We start from the raw sequence: 25346 nt of genomic DNA, 5'->3' as shown, positions 1-25346 counted from the left end.
TTCTCTTTTTACACTGCACATACTAGTGCTCTTCCTTTTGTCCACCACATCTAATTTCGTTTCATTATGCTCATTGGGCGTTCTCTGCTTTACTATTAGTCCAGGAATACGTCCTATCGTTTAATTAAACAAGGACACATGTTACAATACTACAGAGTAATGCTTTCTAATTACCATATACAGAGTTTTGTTTACAAAAGGTTTTTAATTTCCTTCGGATTGGAACATTTTTCGACACATTTTCCTCAAACCTGTCAAATGTTTGTTCTATTTCCTTTCTAAATAAATTCATTATACAGGATGTCTCCAACATTTACGGTCAAAATTAAACTGGCGATAGAGGCTCTAAACTTAGCATTTTTATATAAAGAATCAATGGTCGGAAATGAATATTTCGGACGCCACGAGATCTTGAAAGTGTATGTGAGGGACGTTTTTATAAGCTGATTTAATTTTCATATCAAACAACTGCCTGGCGCTTCCATGGTGATATTTGTTATTTGTCATTACTTACAACATTTCATGCGTCGTTGTAATGTATGTGTTCAGACATGTAGTCGCCCTTTCAACATCTGCTCTGAGATCTAAGTTGTTGCTATGAGGTGTATGTTGCTTTTGAAATAAAACATTAAATATCTTGTTGTTTGTAAGATAATGTGGTTGTAACACTGCCTACTTCATATCCCTGATCACATGGTCAACAGATTCTTACCTGCCTGTCTCATTGTAGGCTACAGTAGTGGCAAAAAAACGGACCGACGGAATAATCGAAGTCCCCGAAATGAGCCACTGCGCATGCCACGTCCACATTTACGAGATAGCGAGTAATCTATTGAAATTGTTGTAGTTTCGACTGCTGACGTAGCCCATTTCGAAAGCTATTAGAAAATAAGGTGGTAAAATTCATGTTCTGGGAATAATAAGTTAATTAAGTAGTAAAATATCGCTGCAATCGAAAAGCATTGGGAATAAATTTGAATAAGGAATAAAAAAAAGTTTCCTTACCAGGCAGGATTCCAACAACGAAAGTCTTAGTTACCAGTCTATCGTGCTGTCACTGTGAACAAGGCTCTGAAATCAGCTACAGGGGTCGGTCCGGTTTTTTTTTTTTTTTTTTTTTTTTTTTTGCCATTACTGTACAACATACATCAGGGATATTAAGAGAGTGGAGGGAAATGCCATGCATTGTTCTGGATGTATCAAGGCTGGTGATCACCACTTGAACAGTTGCTATGAGATGCAAGTTCTTTATATGCGTGAAGAATTAAAGGAGCTTCCAAAAATTTTATTCAAACTTATTACTTGTTCAAGACCTTATAGCTCCTGAAATAAGCATTTGCGACCACTGTTCCTGATGTCAAAATTCTCAGTTTAGAGTCCTCTACCAACTGTATAATTTTTACCCTGAAGGTTGGAGACACCCTCTATTGTTTCCAATTGCTTGGAAAGCTTGTTGATCCAAAACATCCTTGTATTATTAATGATTACTTTCTCTGCTGCAGTAAAATTACGAGGGCTGTTTTTAAATTAAGGACCGTTCTCCAATAAAACATTAACTACGAAATATTTTGAGTACTTTATTTTTTATCAAATGCTGCATTCCTTTAGTTACTTTTATGTGTAGTAACAGTTGTTACTTAAACATTAATCTGTCGTAACGGGAGACAAGTTTCTGTAGACCTTCCTCCTAGAAGTCCGCCACAAGAGACGACAGCCATCCTGGACCGCTGTTTTCTCTTCATCGTCGGTGTTGAGATGCTTGCCGGAGAGGGACCTCTTCAGATGGAGGAAGACGTGGTAGTTTGTCGAATCCAGGTCTGGACTGCCATTAGGTGGATAACCCCCCATACAGTCCAGACCTGGCGCCGACAGACTACCATATCTTTCTCCGTCTGAAGAGGAATCTCTGGCAAGAATTTCAACATCAACGATGAAGTGAAAAGTCTGAGAAAAATAAAGTACCCAAAATGTTTTGGTAGTTCATGTTTTATTGCAAAATGGTCCTTACTTTAAAATAGCCCTCGTATCTTATCCGTAACAAAATCAGTGTGTCTGTTCTTAAATTCAGCAAACTTCATTTATCTGTACCCAATGTCAGCAACGCTCAAAATCATTCTCTAAATAATTCTCATATTATGTTCCTAAATTCAGCAAATATCTGTCCCTAAATTAAGCAAAGTTTTTGGGTGTATTTAAATTCAGCAGAGTATAGGTTCTGTTTCTAACTCTGTAAAATTCACATGCTTATTCCTAAATTTAGTGAAATTAGTATACCTGTCCCTAAAATGGGCAAAGTTCATGTTATAGTATAACATCAATTTACCCTAAATTTCATGACAGAGTTCCCGCATACAGTCATTCCGATAGTATTCCATCCTCTTTTTTCATTGTTGATTATTTACGTTAAATTCTTATTGTCAGTTAGAGTCTTTCTTCATTTTCCCATTTAATTTAACGTCCTAATTTTTACGCTTAATTTCCCCTCACAGGTTGCTAATCCTATGACCAGTGGCGTAGCATGAAATTTTAAGCAGGGGAAGCTAACTCAAGTTGTCTTTCATGAAATATGAGAAAACGTATTACAAAAATACAGTCTTGAAATAAATAGTAGTCAATTTCAAGTCAGCAGTCGAAGATTGGTTGGAACATCGTAACACCAATAAGGCATGACCTCAAATAATACGTAGTAAAATATAATTTCACGGTTTACACATATCTCTTAACAAATAGACACGTATATGTATACCATTAGCTCCCTCCCTGTCATACTTAGAGAAATCACAATATTAGTATCATTACGTAAGTATGCGTCTGTCTTTTGGTTGTGTCCTTCACTGACAGCAAGGGAGTCGGTCATTTGTTTTTTAAATCACACTTTTGTTCGTAAGTCGTCTTGATAAAACAATTGTCCTAAAAAAATTCAAGTAAATTAGTGCCAGGAACTGTTATTTCGCTCATTATTTATGATATCAGCAACAATGCACACTAACACTTCAACTGAACACAACTGACGAAAAGGGATAACTCGGAAACTACTTATTTTAAATGTTAAAGCTAGCTTCTTGTTGCCTTGCGACAAGGGTAGTTTAGTTACAAAGGGATGGAAAACCTGCGGGGTGCATTACACAGAAGAAACCAGTTTGCTTGGAAGCTGGTGTGTGCAAGCTTCTTGTTTACTGCTGCATCACAAATCATCCTGAGCTGCCGCATCATAATATTTAACGCGTAAATAAAAATTCTATTAAAATTAATAAATAATTTTCTCCATAAACTGCCGGTTTATTATGAAATTATTATTAACTGAGGAAGCTAAGCTTTTTAGCTTACATTGACGCTACGCCACTGCCTATGACGTAGAGTCGTCACGACATAAGCCTTTGGTAACGGTTAGAATGTCTTACCGTGAAACGAGCGGGCTCGGATTCAAATCCTGGTTGGGACAAGTTACCTGGTGAGGTTTTTTCCCGCGGTTTTTCCTCAACCCATGAAAATAAAATGTTTGGTAACTTTTGGCGATGCACCCTGGACTTATTCCGCTGGCATTATCACCTTCATTTCACTCAGACGCTAGATAACCATCACAGTTGATAAAACGTCGTAAAATAAACCAATTATATTACCCAACCTTTAATTTCAAGTAACGAACAGAAACGTAATATATAGGCTAATATGTCTTAGTTGTGATTGAATCTAACGACTTTGCTTTTATACAGCTTCACAACTGCTCTTTAAATGTTGCATGCATGATGACCAATATTGTCCTGTATCTTCGAGGCGAATAGTAGGACAAGAACTTTTATCTAGAAACTTTGTATAATGCATTGTCCTAAGGGGTGATGTACGTTCAATTTAAAATTTTCGAAGCTCGCGAAATGTTGCACAGTTATAAGAGAGAAAGGGACCATAGCAAATCTTTGCCTGAAGCTAGCATAGAGAGAATTACGTAAACTTCTGATACCCATTAACATCTCTTCTTCAAGTGTTGCTACATAGTCTGCGAGGTTAAGTTACAGAATGTATCGTCACAAAAGTACTGTACAAGTGTAAAATCTTTCTGTTTACTGTTACATATGCCGCTATTGAAGTGAAATGTTTAATTTTTGCTTGGCGCCTCTTGTTAGTGTCGCAATCCTTCCTGTCTGCTATACATAGAACCATACAATTCAACTGGTTTCTAATAACATTCGTTACAGTGGATTGTATTTATATACGCATCCTATCCGCTGTGACGAAATTGCAAAAAGAAAGGTACAAATACAGAGTTGGTACGCTAACTACCATAGCGATGGACGGCACGAAGCTTCATGGAATTAGACTTCTTTTTGTTTAGGCTAAATATGATGCACTAAGGAAGCGGGAGATCACTAGATCGCTGAGGTAGGATACCTAAAAATGACCTATCTGGATTTGTGTAACTTGTTTTAGTTTTTCTCTTCAGAATTAGTATTGAGGTTGATTTCAAGGAATGAAATAAACATAAGCCTATCATAAATTTATTATGAAAGTACGGGACACTTTCACTATCAGCGTTATTTTAGTTAAGAAAATTTAAGTTAGAACTAAGTGAAAAATGTATTAAGATTGAAACAAGGGAGTTAACAAAAGAAAAAACACTATAGTTTTTAACAATTTTTATTCACATAAATTTATTTACATCACATTACAGCAGGCCTGGGCGTTATTAACTCGATTGAGTCATTCCAGACCACCCCTTAACTCCCCACTCAACCTTCCCCGACTGAGACAGTAAAGTTTTGGTGCGGTACGAGCAGACAGAAAGATCAGTGACGGATTGTATCAGGCGGGCATCATAGCTTTTACGAACTTACGGCTCTCGCTGGTCGACTAAGATCCATCACTGATGCACAGGGCCTTACTCTGAGTTTGTTTATAAGGCGGTGTAAGTGAATAGGACATAGACGGGAATTTCTCCGTCCCTTTCACTTTCCCTCTTATGCCCAGGGCTTCTTTCCAGTACTTTGCACTTATCTTTTTGTCTAACAGTAGCCTTCCTTTCAAAGGTACATAGTTCATTCATGTTTTCTGATTTCAAAATCAAATATTTGGTCCACACCTGTGGAGTAACGGTCAGCGCGTCTGGCCGCGAAACCAGGTGGTCCGGGTTCGATTCCCGGTCGGGGCAAGTTACCTGGTTGAGGGGTTTTCCGGGGTTCTCCCTCAGCCCAACTGAGCAAATGCTGGGTAACTTTCGGTGCTGGACCCCGGATTCATTTCACCGGCATTATCACCTTCATCTCATTCAGACGCTAAATAACCGAAGATGTTGATAAAGCGTCATAAAACAACCTACTAAAAAAAATCAAACATTTGGAAACTTTTATACAAATAAAAATAATAATGTCAACATTAATTTACGAAGTAAACATCAGCTAGAGAAACTGTTCATTTTTATATTATGAAATAAAGTTCCGTTAAAATACTTCTGCGTGTCCCAACAAAAATTCTGGTGACGCCGAACACCTAGGCCAATAAAGGGGACTGTCTACTTTTTACAGGACGTATGGTAAGCTTAAAGTGTGTTTACGTGCGTATGGGTGGATCTAGGTGTGTGGTGCTAACTAAAAATCGCCCTAAATGTAATGTCTTTTGCCATGATCTCTTGAAATATTTTACATACAGAATGGTTCAGCAGGAATAGTGCATATTTTAGGAGGTAGTAGCATGGACTACTCTGAGTAAGAAGATGCATTTATAAATGTGTGGAGATACAGCTTTATGAACGCTATTCATAACAATCGTTACAAGTAGCAAGAAAGAAAGACAAACGACTTAATGACTACATTTATTATTTATTTACATATTATCAATATTTTTCATAAGTTCGGTGCACTTTTCCGCTCTGTTGTCAACAGTAAGTGTTGCAGTTCTGAGGTTATCTCGTTCTTTTATAAGAACAACACTATTCATAATGCGAGCGACCAATTCGTCTCTTTTATAAACTCGCACAGACAAAAATCGAGAGGAGTAAGGTCTGAGGACGTTGGTGGCTAATGCAGCAAAACACTTGCAATACATTACAGCGTATGAACACAATTGCAGTCACATGTTATTCATAGTGCTGAGTGCTTGCCGTCTCTTTCAGATTTGCATACGCATCGGTTTATAAACGCTAATTACAAACATTGTTTCTCTACACCCATAATGAAGAGTGTTGCCCTCAGATGATTTCACAAGAAACGACATGTACAATCAATTCCATTAATTTCGTCACATTTTGAATTTTTTTCTACAGTCAGTACTTCGTTCCCTCCCACTGTTATGCTAGTAAGTATGTAAACAAGACTCACAGATAACCATTCCTATAGCAGTGTCGTGCCGCATACATTGCAAACCAGTTCTAATTGTTAACTACTACTCTAGCACGAACACCACTGAAACCTGGATTACACAAGACAGACGAGTCAGCCGCATGTGCAGGGTAGGGATAGGGGTGGAATATTTGTATGTTGGGGCAAAGGAGGAGAAATTGTTTAACTGCCTATTCGTGCCCTTTATCTAATACAGGGATGTCGAACAGCGCTCTCAAACTGTGAAACAATTAATGCTGTTTCCTACCATAGCTGAGCTGAAACGACAGTCAGTACGGTCAACCTGAGCTCGCTGTAGCAGTGTTCTGTACGAAGTGTGTCAACTCTGGCGACTGGTATGGATATGGAACAATAATAATTCAATAGTAAATGGGTAGATAAATATTTCTTTATCTTAAAGGACGGAAAGGCACATCGCTTAATATGTAGAAAGGAACTTGTATACCTAAGCCACCAAAATATTAAAAGGCATTTTAATTGAACACATGGTGAAACTTATGGACCAGAAAAGTTATCCGATTCAGCTCCTGAAAAGGCTGTAGAGGAATTAAAATCAAGATTGAATTCAGAAAACCTTTCTTCTTCTTCTTCATCATCATCATCATCATCATCATCATCGTGTTAGTAGAACAAGCTTGGTTCGTGAAATTATTGCAACGGTTTCAAAACAATTCACTCAATGAGAATTTGTGAAAGACTGTCTCATAGCTGTTGCAAGAAAGATATGTCAGGAACACGTTAATGATTTTAAATCTATAAGTCTGTCTCGAAATATTATTGCGGAGCGCATATCAGAAATTAGAGATAAATTAGAGGGACAACTGATAGCAAGAATGAAAAGTTTTACTTGTTACGCACTAGCTCTTGATGAAAGTACCGACCGCAAGGATACGCCGCAGCTAGCTATATTCATAAGGAGTGTCGATTGAGATTTCAATGTTCATGGAGATCTTGTAGATGTCATTTCACTAAAGGATCGAACTCGAGGAGAAGATATTTTTGAATCTATAACAAAAACTATGAACAATTTTCAAGTCACGCTAAAAGTAATTAATTTTATACGTCAAAACAGTTTAAGTTTCCGAACTTGAAGTTGCACTGCTACAACACATACACACAAAGCTGATATTTTAAACAGGATATTAACATTATTATCAGGGAAAGGATTTATATGTAAATACATATTTACTTATAAAGCTAATATAATTTATATTTTGCATTATCTTTATGTTTCACAATGTGTAGGGTTGAAAAATCCTACTTTTATTTTCCATATTTTTCCATATTTTAGAGTTTAGTATATATTTTCGTTAATTTCCATATATTTTCCATATTTCATATAAAACAGTCCATATTATATTAGGTTTAACAATAAAACAAAACAAAATTCCATTAACTTTTAAAAATACATTTCAACAATAGAGATTTAAACACATGTTCAGTAATCCCTTTAACATCAGAGTTATTTGAAAATTAGCAGTCCTATCAACAATGGGAAAGTAAGTTACAAAACTGTATTAATTTAATTTAAAATTTTTAACAGACTTCAGTTGTGCAGCTCAACAGTTAAATGCCAGTCAGAGTACACATAGGTTCAGTTTTGTAAATCATACTATAAAGACGGTAAATATGCCAAAAGTACGTCATTCAGTCAATTTAAAATCAAAACTAACAAGTTACATTTCAGAATTTAAAGAAGATGGTTTATCAACTGACAATAAAATATTATTTTGTAATTTGTGTCAGTGTGCAGTATCATCTACACAAAAGTTCCTGGTGCAACAACACATTACAACTAGTAAACATCAGGCCAACAAACAACTAAATTCCAAGCAGAGACAATTGTTTTTAACACAACCAACAACATCGAATGTAAGATCTGAGTTTAACATCGACCTGTGCCGTTCTCTCATCTCTGCTGATATTCCTCTCTACAAACTAAAGAATAAGGTCTTCAGGGAATTCCTTGAAAAATATACTCAACATACAATCCCGGATGAGTCAACACTTAGGAAGACGTATGCTCCATCCATCTACGATGAGACAATACAGAAGATAAGAGATGAAATTAAAGATAGTTCAATTTGGGTTTCCATTGATGAGACTCCCGACAAAGAAGGTAGACTTGTTGGTAATGTAGTTATCGGTTTGTTAAGTGAACAATATTCTGAACGAATTCTTTTACATTGTGATGTTCTAGAAAAGTGCAATAACAAAACTATAGTTAAACTGTTCAACGAAGCTATGGGTATCCTGTGGCCAAAGGGTATTATGTACGATAATGTGTTATTCTTTATTAGCGATGCTGCCCCTTATATGGTCAAAGCTGGACAAGCATTATCTGTTGTATATCCTAAATTGACTCATTTTACTTGTGTGGCGCATGCATTTCATCGTGTGGCAGAAGTGGTCAGAGACAATTTCCCTAAAGTAGATTTGTTGATTTCATCAGTGAAAAAAGTATTTCTCAAAGCTCCCAGTAGAGTTAACGTGTTGAAAGAAATGTACCCTGAAATTCCATTGCCACCAAAGCCAATTTTAACTAGATGGGGTACATGGCTAGAAGCAGTTGAATATTATGCCGAACATATAGACTCTATTAACAATGTTCTCCTTGCATTGGACTCTGAAGATGCAGTCTCAATTGATACTGCGAAAACAGTTACCTGTGACATAAGTGTGAAGAATGACTTAGCTCACATTCAGCATACATTTTCATGCATCATAAAAACGCTCAAAAGTCTCCAAAATAGGCACCTTTCACTATCTGAAAGTTTTGAAATTATAAATAGTACTGTGGAACAACTGAATCGTGGTAGAGGTAAAGTTGCAGATGCAGTAAGAGCTAAGGTGGACACTGTACTTTCAAAAAACCCTGGATATGAAGAACTACAAAAGGTTGTTGCTGTGATGAGTGGTGAATCAACAGTGAAGATTAACTTGGACTTATCCCCAGCAGACATTGTGAAATTGAATTATGTACCAGTTACTTCTTGTGACGTCGAACGCTCTTTTAGTCAGTATAAATCTATCCTCAGAGACAATAGAAGAAGATTCACTTTTCAGCACTTGAAAGGAATGTTTGTAACCTATTGTTATGGTAACAGACAATAAAAATTGTGTTTTGTTGAAACTACATTGGAAGATAAGGTACGTCCATTATATTTTTTGTTTAGTTTGATTAAAATGTACCAATATTTAACGTACATAGTCATTTTTTTATAATTTTAAGTCCATATTTAATTCCATATTTTGGTAAAAATCCATATTTAATTCCATATTTTGGTAAAAATAACTACATATATATTTACACATTTCATATATTTTTAGTCCATATAAATCCGTTCCCTGATTATTATTATTATTATTATTATTATTATTATTATTATTATTATTATTATTATTATGATTTATTTCCGTCACTAATGAAAAACTTCCATGGGATGACCCAGTAGATAAAACACATTATTATTATTATTATTATTATTATTATTATTATTATTATTATTATTATTATTACTATGATCATCAGCAGCAGCAACATTCATCCTGATGTAGGCCTACATTCTTTGTTCACCAGAGTTTATCAAGTGCAAATCTAAAATGAGCTCCTAATCAATTACTAAGATGTGTAAAAGTTATCTAAGTATACCTTATTTTATTTCAAGGAGTGTAGTTCGGTGTTCAAATAAGCCACCGAACTGCACTTCTTGAAATAAAATAAGGTATACCAGCCGTCGCATTTAGTAGTTTCGCTTTTTTTTTACGATCATTCGCCCGGTCTGCCTGCTATCTGTGTTAACAGTTGCACGGTAAGGGAGGAGTGAAGGCTCTTCATTTCACAGCTCGAGAGCGCTGTTCGACTTCCCTGATCTAATACGTAATAAGAAGGTTCGTCTCAACCGCATTTTATATTCATACAGACAACAATAAAATGATAATTCTTCACTCTTAACAATCGTTTTATTGTTGTGCGTTTATGTTTTATTTATGATGTACTCTGGCAGGTAGTTTGGATATCTCAATAGACTTTATATCACCCCTAACGTATGTACGATGTAAGTCGTATTGTTCGCGCTGCTGACAACTTTATGGCCTGATCAAGTCACTAGCGCTATAGATTCGAAAGTGCCGTTTCGTATTTCATGTGATATTGTTCTGATAAAGCTATCAACTGCAATTGTGGTTTGGAGAACGATAGCTATATTAGTAGGCTGTTGTTTATTTACAACTTATAGTGCTTTCGTACAAAGATCACGGAAGTAGGCTATGTTATATTTATTGGCAGATGACATGTTTATAGACCTTGTAAGGAATTGAGTAAATATTTTGAAAAACAATTATTGTTTCCCTTGCTATATATTATGGGGGATGTAAGTACATATTTATGAACCAAAAACTGACATTTTTTTCAATTTATTTGCTTCATACAACATACTTTTCTCATTCTTGTCGTCAAAGAATTTCTTAGATATCTCTAATAGCATAGTACAGGGACATTATTTTATTTTTACTGACATTTCTGATATTAACCTGGCTATATCTTTGGATTAACGGTTGAGAACCGAAAACACTGTTTGCTACCCACTTCCACGACGAGTTCGATGATACTGGCGTAAAATACAAACAAATCACTTTACTAGGTATAGGAGGGAAGAAAAGTAGTTCATCCATTTACGTAAACTAGGAAATATCGCGATTTTGATTTTGATAATTTTCATTAGGTTTTCTTTAATCGAAATACAGTACTGTATTAACAATAAGTATTTTTACTCACGAACTGAACTATCCATTCGGACGTATTCATTAAGCAGTGTATATTATACTGTCAACAGCACATTAGCGTACAATATAGAGAATGAAGTTAAATTGAAAAAAAAATAATAATATGGATATTTAAACACATTTTTGAACATGTTGGCCGTTCATTTCGATACAGGCTTCAGTTCTTTTGTGTATATTATCGCACTATAGACTATTGTACCTACTCTATAAAAGAGTACCTTACGTACTGTAAATTCAATCTTCACTTCTGTCCGATCCGAAAAGATAAAATTACTCAGACATGCTATCTACTGTTCGTCCAAATCGTTTTGTCGCAGGGTCGTAGAAAGGGGGGAAATCACGTGACAGTTAATTACCTAACGAGCCTCTTTTATTTAAGTTATTTTAAACAGTTATATATTTTACGTAGACGTTCAATTCCTAACAGAAATTAATGTTTTCAGAAAAGAGCTAAGACAGCCCAGTCACTAGCCTTTACAGAGAGGCGAGCAGAAGCGAGCGAGGGAAACCGGGATGCAACATAGGCAAACGGACGACAGTACCTGTGCGGGAATATGATTCAATATTGAAAGCTCTTTCGTCACTAGAAAACGCGAACATATTTCTGGAACGTACTATACTCAATAAGTTAGTACTGTTTACTATGACCGTAATGCGACTTTGACTGCATATGCGGCCTTGGTTCTGTATGGAGAACGATTGGAAGTTTACTAGTAGAGAGTGTGGGAGTGAAGTTCATTCAAAAACTCAGGTACAATAAAAATTGAAGTAAAAATAAAATGATGTCCCTGTAGATATGTTCAACTTTCGCACATATCACTTCACGTGTTTCTTTGAATTTACTCTCGATACTTAATATTTCACATTTATATTCCTGTTAAATGAAACTTTGCACTTTTGTGTGTTACATTTAATTCTGGCATTTGTTATTTATATTTTACAAATTAATGAATTAAATAAATTATGGTTTATTTAATGACGCTCGCAACTGCAGAGGTTATATCAGGGTCGCCGGTGTGCCTGAATTTTGTCCCGCAGAATTTACATGCCAGTAAATCTACTGACATGAGCCTGTCACATTTAAGCACACTTAAATGCCATCGACCTGGGCCTGTATTGAACCCGCAACCTCAAGCACAGAAGGCCAGCGCTATACCGACTACGCTACCGAGGCCGACAAACAATAGTAGAACAAATATTTTTGTCGAACACTTCGTAATAAAATAACAAGTTGCCGAGCGAAGTGGCTCAGACGGAATTCTTTGAGACTCTCTTTTGGGAGGTCCCGGGTTCATACCTCGTAGTCGGTTAGTCTAACGGGAGTTTCTCATCGTTTTCTTCAGTCACAAAAGCAAATACCAGATTGGAAATTTAGGTGTCGATCTGAGGTTCTGGCTGATACGTAGGCCTGCATTTATTTTCAGACTGTACATTTCACTTGACGGTATGTGTGAGAGGAAGAATAATTATTGTTTGTATGCATTCGAAGTCTGATTTAGTAAAATATGTTATACAGTGGTTCCGATCTCAGGCGGCAGACTTCTACGACATAGGGATTCAACAATTGCTGTTTTCTGTTCCAATACGTTTTTATATGAAATTGCTTCTTTTTCCTCTAAACGGCTCCAGGGAAACTTACTTTCTGGACGCTCCTTGTAATATTGTACAAATATTTTAAAGTAAACATAATTTAAATTAATTAATTTGTTGTATATAATGGAAAATGCATAATGGCTGTTCAATGTCCTTAAAAAACTTTGGAAATTATTACCTTTAATTTTGAAAACAATTCTTTGGAAATATTAAACACGTAGAATAAAAGATAAGGAATATACTCCAAGTGTGACAAATTTAGTTTCACCAGGACTGAAAGATACAAAATATAAATATTCTAATTACATTTAATTGATACAGTTGGAAAAATAAACCACCTCCGTAAATAGTAATAATAATAATAATAATAATAATAATAATAATAATAATAATAATAATAATACTTTATTTACAGAACAAAGATACATATTGATTGTTTTTATATAAGAACTCAAAATGAATGGTAATCAATACTTTTGTTCATATAATATAGACTCACGCGAATAATAAATCTGCCTTTCGCTCGCTCACTCACTCACTCACTCACTCACTCACTCACTCACTCACTCACTCACTCAACGAGCTTTAATTATATAGACCCTTTTGGTTTCATTTCTATTTCTTCTTGTATTTTCTTTCATTCGCAGCCTTCATTTTTTTTTAATTTCAATTTTCCATTCCTTCCCCTATTTCTCTCTCTCTCTCTCTCTTACTGTCTTTCACTTTTTACTCTTCTTTTTCCATTTTTCTCGCTTCTTCATCTCGTTAGTTCTCTTTTTGTTTGTTTCTTTCTTCCTCTTTCTCTCTTTCTCTTTATCTCCTTCTCTTTCTCTCTATTTTTCTCTCTCTCTCTTTCTTTATCTCCTTCTCCTCTTCTCTCTCTTTACTTCTCTCTCTCTTTCTTTATCTCCTTCTCTTTCTCTCTCTCTTTATTTTCTCTCTCCCTTTCTTTATCTCCTTCTCTTTCTCTCTCTCTTTATTTTTCTCTCTCTACTTTTCTCTCTCTTTATCTCCTTCTCTTTCTCTATTTTTCTCTCTCTTTCTTTATCTCCTTCTCTTTCTTTCTTTCTCTCTCTTTCTCTCTTTATTTCTTTTTTCTTTCTCTCTCTCTCTCTTTCTTTCTTTCTTTCAATGTCCGTTTATCTTTCCCTATCTTTTTCTCATTAATCCCCTATTTTCTATTATTTCTACATTTCTCTCTCATTTGTTGTATTCATCCATCCATGTACCGATTCACCAACACGTTCGCCCACCCACCTAGCCATCCATCCATCCATCCATCCGTCTATCGTCTGTAGCCCTAAATCTGTATGTCTCTCTAATAATCTACCTACGTATTTTACTTTTCTCCTTTTACTTATTCACGTCACATCCTAAAAACTGATATTTTTACGTTCTCGTTATATTTTAATTTGAAATATGTAGGCCTACTCTATAGAGTCGGTGAACTGATTCGTTACGTTAAAGTTCCTAGTGCAATAACAAAGAATTTAGAAGAGAATCAGAGTTTGTGGAAGTGCAAGAAACTGTGTCTTTCTTGAAGGTAGAAATTCCATCATTCTGGTGGGATGTTTTAAGAGAAAGGAGTAAAAGAGGTTGCTGATCCCACGCTCGAGTTTTGAACCTGCTACTCTCACGAAGATGCCAGGTGTGTTACCGTTAAGACAAGTTCATGCCAAAAACTACATTTTCTGGATTGTTAATCGAGAAGTTTCTCGGATAACATCATGAGATTTAACCAACCAAAACCTCGCGAACTGTACACAACATGCAACTGAGCGAAAACGAAGTTGTCCAGCTCCTCGCGTGTTTTTTAATAAGTATCCAGAGATTTTTAGAGATATGTAGGTAGAAATTACTTACGTCTGGATAGTCCAGGAGGTAGTATGTACTTATTTTAACTACCATTATTGTATCTTCAGGGATATTAATATGCCACTGTTGATCTGCTCTGATATGTATCCTTAATAATAATAATAATAATAATAATAATAATAATAATAATAATAATAATAATAATTTTTGATAATAATAATAATTTTGATAATAATAATAATAATAATAATAATAATAATAATAATAATAATAATAATAATAATAATAATGCACCAGTAGCCAGACATTTAGAACTTAGAATTTCTGCGCCAGAGATTCGAAATAAAATCCTGAGTAGTTCAATTGGAATTTTTCGTGGACAAATCGATCTCGGTACAGTTTTTTTTTCTAGGTATTCCCATTTCTCCTGCAAACATTACACAATTTCTTCATTCACTACCGTCTGTAATTTGAAATTGTAGTAGTATTGGCGGTTTCTAGTAACCACGGATCGACGACAGATAAAACAAAAAATTACATCATCCACTAGAGATACTCATCATCTTATCCAATTTAATTTAATTTATTGCATTTCATAGTTCTTAAATCATCACTGTAGCTAGGAGTTGTGGAGAAAGTAAACATTTATACAAAATATATAATACATAGTAAGCAGATTATAATTCTATTCTAAATCTTTCCTCTTGGCCTTTCAAACCTTAGATAATTCGATAGTGCGCTGAAGGTTGTAATACATGAATTATGAACTCCTTTTCTATAACAGCTGAGTTTAACACAGGGTAGATGTGTCTTGTATTAAAATAATAAATATTCTGCGATCTTCTTATGTCCAGTATTCACTTACAAACAATTTGTATGTGATAGTGGGTGATTATTGAGTAATAGGATGGATCGGGATATTTTTTTTAATATTTCTTAATGTTCACAATTTCATTGTAACTTTATGTTGTTTTGTACTTTTTTTTATTGTAACTTGTCAAAATCTACAATCTCTACGTATCAGTATTTTTCATCATCGTCTTCATCGTCGTTGTCATCGTCTGATGAAAGTTGCGGCATCGAATTTCGAAGGTGGCATGACGAACCGTAACGGTTGTTGATCAAATGACGGATAGCTGTTGCCACACCCTAAAGACGATTAAGGACATGTGGACCGCTCATCTCCGATTACGGACGGCAGCAGGTCTGTGGAAACGCGAGGCAGACGAACTGAGATGTTGAAACACTTTACAAGTCCGATACACTTAAAATGATACTTTCACCTAGCGAAGAATCCACACACACATGCACGCTTTCCCCGTCCAATCTGATACAGATACTTGCCACTTCTGAGTCTTATTATACGCAAAATACAGAAGAGATAGAAAGTTTCCACGTTAATAAAATTTCTCCCGTCGGCGTTTCTTTTCTTTTTCGTTACATGTTACAGAAGAAGGCGTATAATTGTATATTCAGAAGATATCCGTATCTTAGACGAAACTGGCGAAGCATACTGTACCTAAGTTCCCACAGAAATGTGTACATTAATAAAATTATATAACAGAACATGTAAAATCATTCTTTGCGTCGAAAGTAAGAACTGTCGTCAAGATTTTTACAAGTCAGAAACAGTAGTTGCGACTTACCTGTTGTCAGTCTGTTCCATACACGTGTCTAATAATTACTATATCAATTGAAACCTTCCACCACCACCGTCACTGACGTCATAATCGTGCACATAATTTTATAGCTGTGGAATCAACTTCTGTTTTAACGGAATCTGTAGTTACAGTGCTTCTACGTTTGCTGGGTAGTTCAATATTTAGTAAATTTTTTATGTAAGAACCTTACGTCCTTAATTCAACCACAAAAAAAAAAAAGCTTTTGACTATGGTTTGAAATTATTATTGTTCGCCATAGGATAATACCTCCAGTGAGAAATCAAGATGTTTAACAAAGTTACGACAACGGTTATGCTGCTGCTGCTGCTGCTGATGATGATGATGATGATGATGATGATGATTTTTCTAAGGAGTTTCCACTCTTCTGCAGTTGCCCCTAATTCTCTTTTATCTCGATGGAGTGAAGCACAGCCAATCAGCTGCGATACTTCTCTGACAGATGGCTGGTCTGTCGGGGAAAGTGAGAAATGTTACTAGGGTTGTACTGTAGAATTGGAATGGAAGCGGGTCATTACCCTTGTAATTAGTGCTATGAAAGTATTCGTCTGGAGCGACTTGGGAAAACCTCGAAATACTAATGTCCGGTTGGAAATAATAATAATAATAATAATAATAATAATAATAATAATAATAATAATAATAATAAATTTTTTTCTTAGGCGTTTTCGCTCTTCAGCGGTTGCCTCTAAGGTTCTTTCCTCTCGATAGAGTGGAGCACAATCGACCAGTTGCGATATTTCTCTGACAGATGGCAGGTCTGTTGCGCGAAGTGAGAATATGAAATAATTATGAAATGTTACGAAGGGTTGTAGATCTGGAAAGGAAGCGGGTCGTTGCCCTTGTAACTGGTACATTTTTTTTTTCAGTAGATTATTTTACGACACTTTATCAACATCTTAGGTTATTTAGCGTCTGAATGAGATGAAGGTGATAATGCCGGTGAAATGAATCCGGGGTCCAGCACCTAAAGTTACCCAGCAATAACTGGTACTATTACAGCATTAGCGTGGAGTGACATGAGAAAACCACGAAAAACCCATCATGTTGAAAATAATAATGATTATAATAATAATAATAATAATAATAATAATAATAATAATAATAATAATAGTAGTAGTAGGCCTAGTAGTAATAATAGTAGTAATAATAATATTAATGATAATAGTAATATTTATTTATTTATTGATAGGTATGTGCTGGTCAACAGCCGTTGGCCAATTATAGATCAATAATAATAGTAATAGTAATAGTAATAATAATAATAGTAATAATAATAAATGCATATAGAGTGTTACTTGGGAGCCGGAGGGAAAAAGACCTTTGGGAAGGCCGAGACGTAGATGGGAGTATAATATTAAAATAGATTTGAGGGAAGTGGGATATAATGTTAGAGACTGGATTAATCTTGCACAGGATAGGGACCGATGGCGGTCTTACGTGAGGGCAGCAATGAACCTTCGAGCTCCTTAAAAGCCATTTGTAAGTAAGTAATAATAAATAATATATTTATTTATTGATATGTATGTTGGGAGGCCGGAGAGAAAAAAAAACCTTTGGGAAGGCCGAAACGTAGATGGGAGGATAATATTAAAATGAATTTGAGGGAGGTCGGATGTCATGATAGAGAATGGATTAATCTTTCACAGAATAGGAACCTATGGCGGGCTTATGTGAAGGCGGCAATGAACCTCCGGGTTTCTTATTATTTATTTATTTATTTATTTATCGATATGTATGTGCTGGTCAACATCCATTGGCCATTTATAGATCAATAATAATAGTAATAGTAGTAGTAATAATAATAATAATAATAATAATAATATAATAATAAGAATAATATAATAATAATAATAATAATAATAATTAATGGTAGCTCCAAAACAAACGATCTAACAAAAAATCAACCTGCAGATAAGGAAGCAGTGATACTGTCAATCTGCAAATAATGCGACATTTCCTAGGATAGTGTGAAATAGCTCTTTCTTCTGCAACTGCTTCATGTAAGTATGGGAAAAATTTTGAAGTTACAGTCATGTTACGTTTCATTTTCGGCAGCCACGTAGGCTATCTAAATGTTGGGTGAGGCGTTAACGTAACTTTCCAATGTAAATGCTTTATTATAACAGAATTTATAGCAATTTACATTTGGAAGTCTTGCTCCAATTGAGCAGAAGCGTAACCCACACAAAACAAGTACCAACTTTCCCACCATAAAAATTATAATGGTCGCCCACAGGGGAAAACGCTTCCTGTGCCCACTGAGAGGAAGGGTGGGAAGGGTCAAGAGCTGTTCTTGACAAAGCGGTGAAAGGAAAACGCCCCTCTCACAGTTTCAACTCGGTCCACATGGACCTGTTCTATATATATACGAAATTCACGTTGGGTGGACGAAGTGACTCCCAAATCAGAGTTGTTGGCCTCTTTATGTCTACAATGAGTTTGTCTGAATGATTAACAATTGTGACTCGTTAAGCCGTTATTCTCTTGTTTGAGAGTGTTCAACTGCATCGTCTTACACAGTGAAACTTACCCTGTTCGTTTCTATTTAGTAATTATTGCGTAATTGGTAGGGAGTAAAATGAATGCTATTTGTGTTACACCTCTTGTGTGGAAAACATGAATCAATAAGAGAGGGGTGGAGCCATAGTGAATTTTAACGGCAGATTAATTATCTCATGCCTCCATGTTAATCATAAATCAGGGCTCTCATTACAAATATGCACTCAGATGATGAAGCCGTTAGCTCTGTGAACTAGCAGTTTATTTATTTACTAAAATTTAATCTGTCTGATGGGTCCAAGGTTTCCACGAACGTGAAATTGTATTCGAAACATGATGGAGTTAGTAGGATTATTCTCTTCACTTAAATCAGTTGTTCTGTTTCGAGAGACATGGCACCTGAACGTAAATGTTAAGTTGAAAACTGTAAATTACAGTACTGCATAACTGTAGACCTAGAATAAAATTGCATGGTACAGTACTGTATTTTCCTTTTTCGGTCTTATATACTGTAGTTTGAAATTTGCGAAAAATGTACTGTAGTACAGTAGACTGTATTTAGAATTAAACTACAGTAATACATTACATTTAAAGCGTGAAGGGATACATAATGCATATTATAACTTTACTGTTAGATTGGGGAGCCTCCCTCCCAATGAAGGACACCTCCCAGATGCGGACAGATTGTTATGTCCCTTCGATATCCGTAAATGAGAGGTTTCACTGTATATGCGTTTTAGGAAAGCGGCTGTATTATGTCAAACATGTGCAGAATAGCCCGCATTCGAAATGCATAAGAACAATAAATTATTATTGAGTGGATCATTAGTGTTTATGATTTCCAATACATTTAAACTTTACTTTACGAACAAACGCAAGAGCCGAGCATGAGACTCCGTATTAATTTGATGCTTCCTCTGCTATGGCTACAAATTAATCGGTTTCAGTTGTTGTATCTAGCAATACTAATAAACAACAATGACAGTAATGTTATTATTGCTAAGTTTAGTGAACCATTGAAGATTTTCGCTAGTGAACATGGTTTTAACAAATAGATATAAATAGAGGACAAATACAAGATAAGAAAGAACCACTGCAAAAAGGACGAAAATTTTCTGTTTCTTACTTCAAATCAAACCCCAGACCTTTTATTTTGTAGCCGGAAATGATATCACTTCACGCATAGCAGAGGAAGCATCCAATTAATACGGAGTCCCAGGCTTCAGGCTCCAAAGGAAGATGTAGTACAAGAAAAAGGACAAGCTGAATTGTAAAAAGTAAGATTTTTATCGAAACATTTTCTAGTCCTCATGAGGCCTCCAGCAAAATACGCAAACATTGAACCCGCAGCAAAAAATGTTGTGGCGAGGATCGCAAGGTTTAAAAAATGCGAGATTTTTGCATATTATACGCCAATGTAAATTTACTTTTAATCAGATGGGTGTGTAAATTTGTTAGCCGATTCCTCGAGGTGCTCATGTGCAATCCAGTTGATCAGAATTGAATGCTATGTTCCAGTGCCGTCGGAGCTCCGAGGCTAATGACGATGGTAGTAAACGATAGAGAAACAGCAAATTAAAACTTCATTAGGATCCGATACAAGAGGCTTTGACCTGTTTTGATTTACTACCTCGGATTTCGCCCCGAGTGATTGAAGAAAACCACGAACACTGCCAATCGTGATTGCCATACTCCATGGTAACGTGAGCTTTCAAAAGGCAACCGGAGCAAGAGGAGTGAGTGAGTGAGTGAGTGAGTGAGTGAGTGAGTGAGTGAGTGAGTGAGTGAGTGAGTGAGTGAGTGAGTGAGTGAGTGTAAAATAATGTTCTAATGAAGTGTACATCTTCTCAATGTTTGGGAAACAGAATACAGATTTTTAATGACATAATATGGGTACATATTACAGCTATGAAGATTGGGAAACGGAAAAAGAGAAACGAAAATGAACTTGCAGTGATAGAACTGGATTTTTTTAGAAAAGCAAAATGCATTTGAAGAAATCAAACAATTAAGATTGGAGTGTTCCGAAGGAAAGTGAAATTTAATACTATTCTAAACGAAACAAGCTTAACTAACAACAATGAACAGTGGTACATATATATTCAACTCACGGACAACAAGTTAAATGCCAAAATTAATAATAACTGACTGCAGCCCACAAGAGAAGTGAGCAAGATGGAGACCTGGAGCAAGATGAAACAACGAAATCCACGACACAATGAAAGATAGCACGGTTACCTGAAAGAAAGAAAGTAGGAAGGCACACTATTTTAATAATTGAGTGGTCGAAGATGTCGACAGACGTCATAAACGATCTGTACCATCAATATCGTAATCACTTTCATTATAATTGTTTTCTTCTTCAACATGTAATAATTGAATAATCAATATCTTTATGAGAATGAAAGTCTTCATATTTTTCTAGGTCTGTTAGTCTCTTCCACCCAGTGTAGTTGTACGATCCTATTTATTAAATTCTATTATTGATATTTATAAATGTATTGTATAGTTTCTTTATTACAAACTGTTCTCTAACATCTCTTAAATTGTACCATTCTTGCCTTTCCTAATACTATGGCATTCGAAAAGTAATGGCAACATAGTTACTGTTTCACACTAAATTTATTTAGGTTACTTTTAACATTATATACTTCAAATGTAGTCTCCTGACATGTCAACAATATGTTGTCAAATTCTTGGAAGACTTGTTGCCGTTACTTATCGAATGCCCTAGTATTTTCCTAACGAGGGTAACTTTTAAAATCAATAGGTTGAGATTCATTTTGAGAAGTCGCAAATATATAAATGCTGTAAAGAAAATAGTGAATAGGAAAACGTCGTCAGTATGAACATAAAAGTAAGAAGAGTTTCCAAACTAATCTTATAATCTGTATTTTATTCGTAATTTTGTCGTGATGCTTGAGCATACATATTGCCTTCTACTGTTATGCGGCTCTTAGAAGAATTTTAGATGATGGAACTCGGAATTGACCCGTTCCACTGTTGTTTTGATTAACCTAATAGTATTGAAATCATTTCAGTCGCCAATGACACTACCTACTGCACAATAACGAATAATCCCTCAATATCATTGTCCCAGCAACAAGAGTCGTTGTTTACACTCCTTTCCCCAACCATCAGGCCTGCAGTTTCCAGTGCTTGGTGTAAATTTCCTTGACATTTCATTTCTTCTTATTAAGGTGCGTACACACTTAGCGAACGAACAACGAACGAACGACAAACGATTGCATTCGTTGATTGAAATCGGTACGTGTGTACGTCGCAGCAAAGGCAAACCGATCGTTTGGTTTGCCTTCGGAAGTGATCCGTCGCTTGTCGGTACATCAAAGGAAGTTGGTATTCGTTGTGGACGGGATTTGCCACTAGCTTGTAGTTCGTAGCAGAACGCAGCGCTTAGTTCAATTTCACTAACAGGGTGTCGAAACTAGAGTGGACGGAAAACGCTGTTATAAATCTTATTAATGCATATAGGGAGCAGGAAACTTCATGGAATCCCAAGTATCCTACTTACCACAATAAAATAAGAAAACATGATGTTTGGGAACCTATTGGAAATATGTTTAGCTGCAAGATAGGCGAGTCAAACACGTGCAAAATTTGAAAATTATTTTTGTTTATTTATTTTCAGTGGATATATGTTTTTTGTTTATTGTAGGGAGCAGAAGTTAAAAAGAAAATTGAATCCCTACTGACATCATTCTGGAGTGAAAGACAGAATTCCATAAAAAGATCTGGAATGGGGAGTGATGAAGTGTACGAGTCAACTTGGTTCGCGTATAAACATATGTCGTTCCTTTTGGACAAATTCACGCCCAGGAAAAACAAAGTTCCAACCTTGTGCACACAAAATAAATTATTGGCACTGAAAAGTGTATTTTCGTAAGCATGATACGCATACGACAAACACAGACAAATCTATCTTTTTAATATTTTAAGATAATTATTGTCAGTGAGGTATCCGTGTACTGAAACTTTCCCCTGGGGCCTATTTCATAAAAGTAATAATTTAATACCATTACTAAAAAGGTAATAACATTAAGTAATATTATTACTGTTCTGTTTCATAAAAGTAATATTTAATACTATTATTTATTACTGTAAACGCTCATATTATTACTAAAATAAATAATAATATTACTAAAGTGTTTCATAAAGCAGCAAAGATAATTAAATTTATTAATAATATTAACGTTAGTTCCATGACTATATTTTAAGTAATAGTTTAATAATTTGTAAAAAGTAAATGCCAATATAGGGTTAGATTTTGAAGATAAAACCATGAAACCATTTGAAATGGATAATTCTGACTCAAATAGTGATGAAGAGGGAGTGTTTGTCCGACGTCCAAGAAATTTTAGACAACGAATATCCTACAACCATATGCAAGAAAGTTACGAATATAATGACATAGTTGACCTTTCAATTCGAGAACTTTTCGCAAAAAACTCTGTTTCTTCAAGTTATTTTCACGTATTTCCCCATTTTAAAAAGCATCAGAGACAAAATGAATGACTAACAAAGTCCCTCTCCATACTTACAAATACTTACAAACTGTCATAGGCGCCAATGTAGGTGGACCAGGCTGAAATTGAAAACTATCTTATCTAATTGTAAAAGAGGAACAATTGGAAAGGGTGAAACCTAAATTAAATTCAATTACAGTATAGAACTGTTAGAAAGTAATTACTGTATATTTTACATTATTTTTTGTTATTTGAATGATTGAACTTAACATTTTCCCCTGCTTTCTCGTCATTTTTTAAATTATAATAATTGTTCAGAAATATATGCCTATGAGACATCTACATCACAAAATACAGTAATATTAATATTTTCTGTACCTATTGAAATGTTTTGCCAATATATACTTGTGACAACCTGAATCTATATACTCTTCACTAATTAACATTGTGAAGATCTTGGTGAGCCAAAATCTTTTGCAGACATATATCAACAAGTAGATCTATTACAAAATATGTGGACTACTTTAAACCACCCCTATTGAGGGCATAAACTAAAATTAACTTACGAGATTTATAGGTACCGTATCTACAATTCCACATCACAATCTCTAATTAGAACATATGTATTTGCATTTTGTATAGTCAGGTAACTTCTTGAAAATACTACTTACAACATAATCAGCAATAAAAACCCATTAAGACAATTTCAGTATTTTTATTAATTTCGTCATAACATTAATCTTCTAAAACATCCACAACTTCAAACTCAAACACGATATTTTCTAGGAACGACTTCACCGCGTAAGTACGTATGTCGTTATTGCATTCATTATTTATTTTTGGTAAAAGAGTAATTTTTATGTGTATTTATTTACGCTTGCACCAATAATTTTTAAGCCTTTTTATATAAGTACTTGCGCAGTATTCCGAATTATAACGGAACTTGAAATATCTTACATAAGACGCTTTGCAGGGTCCACTAACCCTGTTGTTAACACTGTCCTTAAGGCTGCTACAATATTGTCATCAAAAGTTTTCACTGCTTAACATTTTCATATGGTACTTCTTTAGATAACGAGGTGCAAGTTTTACACACGCGCGCGCACACACACACGCTTCTGTCACTGATACACTGTTTTTGGAATTGCAAACTTTACAACAGCAGAGACGTGAACAATTAGGAATGATAAATATCTGTTCACAATATTTTAGATTTATCATATTGTTTCTTTTACTCGTAAATCAACTGAATCAAATAACAGAAACAATAACTTCGAGTTGCAGTTATTTACAATCTTATCTGAAATAAATTGTCTCCCAAACCTTCACACATATTACGATTTACTCTGTTGTTGCTATTAAAGATAGTTTATACTTCAAAACTTATTTCATTCAACAACTGTTAACAGAGAGAATAATATAAATAGCTGTAGAGTGCAGACCAACTTGGTTATGTTTGTCAGCCTTAACCTCAAATCATCTGGCTACTGTACGTATTTTATGACTCGTGCAAAACGTTTATGAAACAGAATTTAGTCGGTTATAAAATTGTTTTCATGACTGTAATACTATTACTTAATATTATTACTGTATTTATGAAACAGGCCTGCACTTGCTATAATTATATTTTCGTCTGCCTTTATAGCAGATAATCAGCGAATGTGAATGTTTTCTGACAATTTGCTGATGATTTGTACGTCGCTTCAAACAGCGAACGAACAACGAAGTTTTGCTTCATCATTCGTTTGTTGTTCGTTCGCTAAGTGTGTACGCACCTTTAGCTAGGCCCGTAGAACGAAGTAGACATTTTGTTTCCTTCATCATAATATACTTCTATTAGCACAAATGACGGGGAATTCCTAAATATTATATACTCAACAGTAGAACAAGACACATTTCATACTAAAGACTGATCTAGTTACGTTCTGACATAAATTGCACCGATTTGTCTCTATTGTATTAAGGTGTGACGCATCTGGCTTGCTCTCGTTAACGACAAGGGAAAGATTATTAAGACAATAGTTTGGCAAAACATTTAACATCTCATTTACTTTCTTTTAATTTTTTGTAGCTTGTATTGCAAACTACAGTTTTTAGACCACTTTTCCTTTCCCTTTACCCATATGAACATTTTCAAAGCTGGTTTGGATCTGATATTG

At 35.1% G+C, this 25346-nt stretch overlaps 1 protein-coding gene across 1 annotated transcript in view; it reads right to left on the bottom strand.

Moving 5' to 3' along the window:
- LOC138698005 (uncharacterized) overlaps positions 1 to 25346 on the bottom strand; it is a 279462-nt gene that overhangs the window by 14720 nt on the left and 239396 nt on the right. The gene's annotated exons all lie outside the window — the stretch shown is intronic.

This window comes from Periplaneta americana, chromosome 1 (assembly GCF_040183065.1).
Source record: "Periplaneta americana isolate PAMFEO1 chromosome 1, P.americana_PAMFEO1_priV1, whole genome shotgun sequence".
In the NCBI taxonomy this organism is placed as follows: Eukaryota; Metazoa; Arthropoda; class Insecta; order Blattodea; family Blattidae; genus Periplaneta; species Periplaneta americana.
Note: the sequence above shows the minus strand (reverse complement) of the source record. Positions and strands in the feature narration are given on the sequence as shown.